This window comes from Ursus americanus, chromosome 3 (assembly GCF_024610735.1).
Source record: "Ursus americanus isolate L20-20 chromosome 3, mUrsAme1.1.p, whole genome shotgun sequence".
NCBI lineage: Eukaryota > Metazoa > Chordata > Mammalia > Carnivora > Ursidae > Ursus > Ursus americanus.
The window spans coordinates 86,080,720-86,086,719 of NC_142129.1; the positions used below are offsets into that span (position 1 = coordinate 86,080,720).

General features: G+C 38.8%; 1 long non-coding RNA gene across 1 annotated transcript in view; it reads right to left on the reverse strand.

The window, feature by feature from the left end:
• LOC123789395 (uncharacterized) overlaps nt 1-5,547 on the reverse strand; it is a 361,018-nt gene extending 355,471 nt beyond the window's left edge. The window contains exons 1-2 of the long non-coding RNA XR_015724054.1: nt 5,460-5,547; nt 4,440-4,528 (exon numbers count right to left, since the gene is read on the reverse strand). This is a non-coding gene — a long non-coding RNA (uncharacterized LOC123789395). The remainder of the gene's footprint in view (nt 1-4,439; nt 4,529-5,459) is intronic.
• Nucleotides 5,548-6,000: the final 453 nt, after the last annotated feature.

Sequence of the window (6,000 nt, forward strand, 5' to 3'; positions counted from 1 at the left end):
GTTATCCCAGCGTTCTGGGATCCAGCCCCACATCAGGCTCTTCTGCTATGAGCCTGCTTCTTCCTCTCCCACTCCCCCTGCTTGTGTTCCCTCTCTCGCTGGCTGTCTCTATCTCTGTCAAATAAATAAATAACATCTTTAAAAAAAAAAAAAAGTATGCAAAACCAAGCCTTGGTAACCCTTTTACCATCTTTGATAACCAGTTTCACAAGTACAAGTCTTGGCCTCTGTTCAGAAAATTTCTACCTGCAACCCTCTCTTTCAGAATTTACTCGTTTTCAGAGCTCTGGTCTTTGAGCTGGGATAATATGCAAAATACATTTAAAAATCAGTAATTGGTTAACATATTAGTATATTATCCCTTGATCTTAGCAATGTATTTACAACTCTCAGAAATATAACGTTATAATAAAAGACAGAGCTCTAATTTCACACATGGAAGCAAAACCCTGGAGGAGAAATTTTGGGGCCAGCACACGATTTTCTTTAGTCATTCATCCTCACCCCATAAAAGCCAGAAAATAGAAGAAACAGAACTTCCCAATGGATGCTTTAAAAAACTGCACTGCAGTTAAAAATCGATTTTTTTTTTTTTTTTTTTTTTTTTTTTTTTTTTTACTGTGTTAGGTTTGCTAGTAAGTTTCCTTTAGGTTGCAAGAAACAGAGATCCACTCAAGTTGTCTTAAGTAATGAGGGTTTATTGTAAGGGTAGATGCGGAAGTAGAAGGTACAGGATTCTCAACTTCTGGACTAAACCACATGGAAAAAGAGGAACCACAACACAGGTTTTTTTATATTTAGGAGAAGGAAGGGAAAAATGAAGGGGGGAAATCAGAGGGGGAGACCAACCATGAGAGACTATGGACTCCAGGAAGCAAACTGAGGGTTTGGGGGGGGGAGGGGCTAGCCTGTTGATGGGTATTAAGGAGGGCACGTACTGCATGGAGCACTGGGTATTATACACAAACAATGAATCATGGAACACTACATCCAAAACTAATGATGTACTACATGGTGACTAACATAATTTAAATATATATATATATATTAATATATATAAATTATATACAAATTATATGTAAATATATATTTATATACATATAAATATATGCAAATATAAATTATATATGTTATAGTTATATATACAAATGTTTTATTATATAATAAAATAAAAATATATAATATATGTGATATAAATATATATATTAATAAAAGGTCTATTCAGCAAATAGTGCTAGAAAAACTGAATGCCACACAGGAAAAAAAATAAATCTCAACATTACTTCAGATCATACACAAAAATTAATTGAAAATGTATCATAGACCAAAACCTGAAAGCTAAAACTACACAATTTCTACATAAAACCATCCTACAGAAAATTTCTACCATAAATCATTGTGACTTTGGGACAAAGACTTCCTAGATAAGACACGAAAAACATAAACCGTATTCGTTTCTTGTGACAAATGAACCATATTTACATTAATACAGGGAAAGTGGGTTGGGGTGTATGAGATCTCTTTGTGTTATTTTCACAATTTCTTTTATAAATCTAAAACTATTCAAACTAAGAAGTTCATTACAAAAAAGTATGAACCATAAAATTAAAAATAGCTAAGCTGATAAAATAAAAACTTGTGCTCATTAAAAAGACACTATTAGGAAACTGAAAAGACAAGCCATAAACTAGGAAAACTATCTGCAAATCACATATCTGACAAAGGAATTATATACAGCATATATAAAGAACTCTCAAAACTCAATAAAAAACCAACTACATTTTAAGAGCTTTAAAATAGACATTTCACTAGAGAAAATATATGGATCGCTTATAAGCACATGGAAAGATACTTGGCATTAATTACTAGGAAAATGAGAGTTTTGGATATAGTGTTCCATGATTCATTGTTTGTTCATTACACACCTACTAGAATGGCTAAAATTTTTAAACAGACAATTTCATGAGTGTAGAGGATGAAAGCAATTGGAACTCTCATTACTGGTAGGAATGCAAAATGGTATAGACACTCTTTAACAGAGATAGCATTATCTTAAACTTACACTCACCCTATGACCCAGTAATCTTCCCATGGTGTCTACCCAAGAGAAATAAAAATGTTATGTCGTCTACTCAATGGTTCACCATCCCCAGAACCTGGAAACAATTCAAATGTCTGTGGCCCAGTGATTGAACAAATGTCTATACAATGTCATGGCGCTCTACAACAGAAGGAGTAAAGGGACGCCTGGGTGGCTCGGCTGGTTAAGCAACCAACCCCTGATTTCAGCTCAGGTCATGATCTCAGGGTTGTGAGACCAAGCCCCACACAGGGCTCCATGCTGGGCATGTGTGGAGCCTGCTTAGGATTCTCTCCCACTCCCTCTGCCCCTCCCCCTTCCTTCCCTCTTTAAAAAAAAAAAGAAAGAAAGAAAGGAATAAAATACTGATGTGCACAATACAGGTAAATCTCAGAGATGAAGGAAGCCAGATGCACGGGGCAACATACTGCATGATTCTATCTACCTGACATTCTGGAAAACACAAAACTGTAGTTTGCCAAGGACTGAGAGCAGAGGAAGAGTATTGGCTACAAAGGACAAGAGGAAACTTTTTGGGGTGGTAGAGTTTGTATCTCGATTGTGGTGGTTATTAAATGACTGTACACATTTGTCAAAACTAATCAAAGTATATACCTGAACAGGGAACATTATACTGTATGTAAATCATACCTCAGACTACTTTGGTTAAAAGAAAACTGGGAATGTATCTCCTATATTACTACTTCACATACTTTACATACTTCTTCCCTTTTTTCATTTAACATCAGAGCACCAAATGGGCTATAGAAACGGGACTTTAACGACCACATGCAATTTCACGGTGTGGGTATATTGTGACATGATCATTGTCCCACTATTGGATGTTGTTCGTTTCCAGTTTTCCTATGTATGATCTTACATGAACATCGCTGTACACCAGTTTAGTCTTTAATCTCTGATTATTGCATTAGAACAAAATTCCAGATGTGAAATTACTGAGCTGAAGCATGTGCAGCAGATTAAGTTTCTGAATATTTATTGTCGATTTGCTCTCCAGAAAAGGCGGAGAACAGCTTCCATGCCCATCATGTAACAGTGGGTCTATCTTAGAAGTCTTCAATACATCTTTTTATAAAATATGAAGCAATCATACAAGACTTACTCTACACATCTGAGGGACACAGCACCCCGTCAGATCTAGAACGCCAAACTGAAAGATCAGAAAAAGGTCTATGGGGGAGTGAGAAAATGAACAAATCTACAGAAAAGAGGACCCTCTGTGAAATTTCCAGGAGCCCTTTTTAAGCACAGTTTTCTCGAACAACATTTTTTCTCAAGAAGAGAGATTAGTTTTTCCATTTATAATATATTATTTTGTGTAATAGAGAACAATTAGCAAAACAATTGATCGGAATCCTTTTTTTAAAAAAGATAGTATTTATTTGAGAGAGCACAGGAACGGGGGGTAGCAGCAGAGGGAGAGGGAGAAGCAGGCCCCTGTTAGAATCCTAATTATGCTCCTATTTTCAAGAGCAATCATGTACTTCAACCAAGATCTCCCTCTCCTTTTACCCATCAGTGCTACTCAGTCAGAATGTTGGAATTTTGGGGCACCTGGGTGGCTCAGCCAGTTAAGCATCTGCCTTCGGCTCAGGTCATGATCCCAGGTTCCTGGGACTGAGGCCCGCATCGGGCTCCTTGCTCAGTGGGGAGCCTGCTTCTCCCTCTGCCTGCCATTCTCTCTCTCTCTCTCTGACAAAGAAATAAATAAAATCTCAAAAAAAAAAAAAAGAACGTTGGAATTCTGATAATCATCTTTCACCATAACAAATACCGCATTCCACAACAGAATCCTAGACTGACAATATTTTTTCCATGTGCTGGTTCCTATCTTCAAAGCACAGTTTATGCTAATAGAGGACTCCTTTATATTAGAAACAGAAAAACCTTATGCATTAATTTTCTAGTGATGTCTCTATTCAGACATTAGCTCTGCCATTACTAAGATAAACATGGCTTACCAAACACTGTAACTAACAAGTGACCAAAACAAAAGACCTAAACCCGGACAATGTTAAATTCAGTTTCAAAATGTCCTCATGGTGAATGAATCACATTTCTGAACCTTGGCCATCTGATCCTGGAGTTCCAATCATCATTTTCCATCACTGCCTTGAAAGATGAACACTGTCTGTCTGAATAATTCTATCGGAAACCCTCTTCTCTCAATGACTCATGCAGATGGGAATTTTGATTGTACAGAATTCATGTAAAACTTTAACCTGCGTCATGAAATTCTAGAATAGAAAGAACCCTATGTCGCTAAAATCCTCACAGTGGGTTGGTAGTTGTGCTGACTGTGAACTCAGCTTCCAAACCCTTCACTTTCTGTACTCACCCCATCCCGCCTTGCTCTCTGCTCCACTCCGACTGGAATAATTCATTTGACTGTACGTTTCAGGTTTCTCCTGCCAGAATGCTCCATCTCTGAAATGAATAAAAAATCACACCAATAAATACAGAAAAACAAAATGATCGTTGCCAGAGGGGAGGAAGATAGGAGGATGGGCGAAATGGGTGAAGGGGAGTGGGAGGCACAGGCTTCCAGTGATGGAATGAATAAGTCATGACGATAGAAGGTACAGTGCAGAGAATATAGTCAATGATACTGTAACAGCGTTGCGTGGGGACAGATGGTAGCCATGCTTGTGGTGAGCACAGCATCATGGACAGAGTTGTCAAATCACGATGTTGCATACCTGAAACTAGTTTAACACTGTGTGTCAACTATACTCAAAAAAAAAAAAAAAAAAAAAATCACACCATGAAGGTGCCATTCCAGACCATCTTTAATATTCCATTACGTCTTCTGGGATTCAGAGACAAAAGCCAACTTCTAAAATCAAAGAAACATATTTAGAAGGATTTTTTTAAACAATGCACTTCAAGTTCTAGGTCTCATTTTATTATTTATTAACATTATTATTTTTTTAGGACTTCCTTTTATTTTTAGGAAAATGCCCCATGATTTGAATCATTTAAAAATGATTTGAATAGGCAATCAGAATAAATATCACACCCCCCTACTGTGATCTCCTTTCCTTCTCTCTCTCTCTCTCTCTCTCACACACACACACACACACACACACACACACACACACGCATACCTATTTCCCACAGACTGTCAGGAACATACACAAGGTGCCCTATCCCCGAGGCCATTGCCAGTACACAAAATCCACCAGCACTCAGGACCAGACATCCTGACTAAGGCCAGCCCAGAACAAAATAGAAGGAAACAAAGCGTCCCTCAAACCCACTCTCCTGCCGCTTCCCTGTTCTCTCTGCTGCCAGGTCTCCCCGCCTCCCACCCGACTTCGCTATCACAGCCCATTCTATAAGCACCTGAGAAACCTACCTTGTGTTTGATTCCTGCAGCAAAACACAATAAATGTCCAAAAAGGGCTAAGCCCTCCTAGGCAAATGAGTCGGCAGAAAAAAACACTAGACTGAGAACGAGACTATGAGAATTCTCATTCCAGCTGTACTGCTTCCTCGCTGAGGACAGACAGTGAGGCTCTCAGCCAACAGCAGTCTAGCTCCACATTCGGAGGCCCTAGAGCCCAACTGCATTTGCTCCCAGGTTTGGGAACTCATCCAACAACTTTGTCTCTTGAGCCCCCTCTGGACTGTTTCCCTCTAAAATATCTAGCTCCAGAGTAAACTAACTTTTGAAAAAAAAAGTATGCACGATTCACCAAGATAATAGACCCATCTGGGAGCCCGTTCACTATAATCATCCATATCCCCGAAGCACTGAATTCCACCCTGTACGTAATTAGAGAGAAGAAGCAGGCAGACACCTGCCAAATGACAAAGAAAAAGCAACAGGTGGTTATGCAGCGACCCGCCTGGTAGAGTAGCTGCAAGCACCGGACAGAAGAGTCACCCCCCAGCAC